A 2,230-nucleotide genomic window follows, 5' to 3' on the forward strand; every position below is an offset into this window, starting at 1 on the left:
ACTGATGCTGTGGTTGGATGGAAGATAAAAAGGTTCATTCCTCAAAGATTAAAAAAAACAATTTTCCACAAACATTTCTCTTGGTTTTTCATGTCCAACAAACTTCAAAAAATCAACTAAGGGCTCTAGAAATTTGATCGCACAGCAGCCGTTTCTCAGGTGAGAATGTGGCGTGTGGCCTATGTGCATTCAATCTGCACCAGAAATGTGTCGCACACCATATTAGATAGGGTATCCTGTAGATTTCCAGGCCACCAGCCTGAAACAAGTACTAGGCCCATTGCCTATGCAAATTGGGAGTCTTGCGCCTGCTTCAAACCCCTTTTGCCAAACTGGGTCACAACTGAGAGCAGCATGTGCTGTGCATGCTGCAGTCAGTTTTCTTGGGGGGATAGCAGCCAAACCAGTGGCCCTTAAAGGGATCACTGGAGGCTGCCATCAAAAAGGTAAGTAAATATTTTTATACTTACCTAAATGTGGAGCCAGGAGGAGGAGTGTTCCTCCTGGCTCCACATTAAACTATAGGTTACAGCCAATTGCCTCCTCCCCACAACCCCGGACATACGAGCTGCACTCGGCCAGAGTCTTAGCCGGCCAATCTCAGATGGCACCTGAGTCCAATTTTCCTGCACATGATTTCATTAAACCAGATTTCATTATTGTGAACAACAGAAAACTAACCAATCATGACTGATCTGTAATAATGCTTCTTTCGCACTTCTCCAGTAGCTAACTACTTAGCTGCTGCAACAACCAAAATGTTCAGTAATCCAGCTGTGGAACGTGCAATACTTATGTATAATGCTTCCACAGTAATGGGCAACACATCAGTTTAACCACAAGACTCAGGCTTCACCAAAAGTAGCGCCTAAAGGGGTAATTTTCCAGCTATGCATTTCTGCTGGGGAGCCATGCCCACTGAGGACATTTAACTGAAATTCATGCATGATTTACTGATTTCCATCCTTCTTCAGTAATTGGCACAGATCAGTCGGTCTCACTAACATACTCTTCACTCTCATGACTTGTATTATCATTGCACTTTGCACAGGCTGAAACACACAGATAAATGTAGCTAAGCCTATGAAAATTCCAGTATTATTAAAACAAAGTAATTTCATAAACACAGATGATTGTGTTCTGATGTTCCACTAACAGCCGTAAGTGATTTTAACGGTGAAACATTACAGAGTACAGATAACACAACAGGTAGGATATATATTTATCATGTAACTAGGCAACACCAAACTATTAACCTTCAATGCATGGGACCTATTGCAATAAGGTATAACCAGGATGGGAATCAGTTGCCCATTACAATTTCAGGTAATAAAGGGAAAAACATAACTCAATCTTTTATTTTACACTTTTGTGTACTTTATAAACCTTCTGTCCTTTTTAACAAAGTAATTTTGACATAAGCTGTGTCAATATAAACAGCCCCAGATGCCAAAAACCTGGCAGGGGAGTGACCATGAACCAGAAGGTGATTTTCCCAGGTTGAGGCTAGCTCATTGCACTTGGGGTGTGCTGAAGCCTGTGATGTCTCCTGTGATGTGGGATAATCAACTGCATAATTTGTGGTAGTGGGGGATTGCCTTCATGCTTCCCCCCTCTTTATGGCACAATCAGTACAGAGTGAATACTTTCTTTTGCTTGCACCCTACTTTGCTCTTTCTTGCTACTTCCCCTGAACGCCACATGCGCTTCGATGCGCTGCTCCTCCTGCCCCCGCTTGTCCGCTGTGACTTTTCATTTCATCTCCATCTCCTCGCATGCACCCACTCAAAACAAACGAGACCACTTCCAATGGATACCATTGGGAAGTTCTACGCAATCAGGGACCTGGTGTCTTGATGCTGTCTTTGGTACATGGTGGACAGCAGAATATGAAAGCAGATGTTCAGCATTATCAGGGCAGAACCACTAGAGACAGCGAGGGCATATGTTGGCATTCCCAAACCTGCCACGCACAAAGAAATGTTCTAAAATTGCCCAAACTGCTTTTCAAAAAACATTACAATATAAGGAGAGGACTTGCTCTGCTCATTTTGTGTAGCAAAGACATAACAATGGTCTTTTTGAGTGCATTTGGGATGTTGCTACACACAGCGATTAAGGTATTTCTTTCTTCATTGTTGCTCCTCAATACATTGCAGTGATAAGGATTTACTTGATTTCTCCCACCCACAGAGGTATGACATGAGCTCTTTACATCTACCATTAATGA

General features: G+C 42.6%; 1 non-coding gene across 1 annotated transcript; it reads left to right on the forward strand.

The window, feature by feature from the left end:
• The first annotated feature begins 1,449 nt into the window (after positions 1-1,449).
• LOC137322382 (U1 spliceosomal RNA) lies at positions 1,450-1,615 on the forward strand. Its single transcript, XR_010963097.1, has one exon. It is a non-coding gene; the product is annotated as a U1 spliceosomal RNA (small nuclear RNA).
• The last annotated feature ends 615 nt before the right edge of the window (positions 1,616-2,230 follow it).

Source organism: Heptranchias perlo, chromosome 5 (assembly GCF_035084215.1).
Source record: "Heptranchias perlo isolate sHepPer1 chromosome 5, sHepPer1.hap1, whole genome shotgun sequence".
Taxonomy (NCBI): Eukaryota; Metazoa; Chordata; class Chondrichthyes; order Hexanchiformes; family Hexanchidae; genus Heptranchias; species Heptranchias perlo.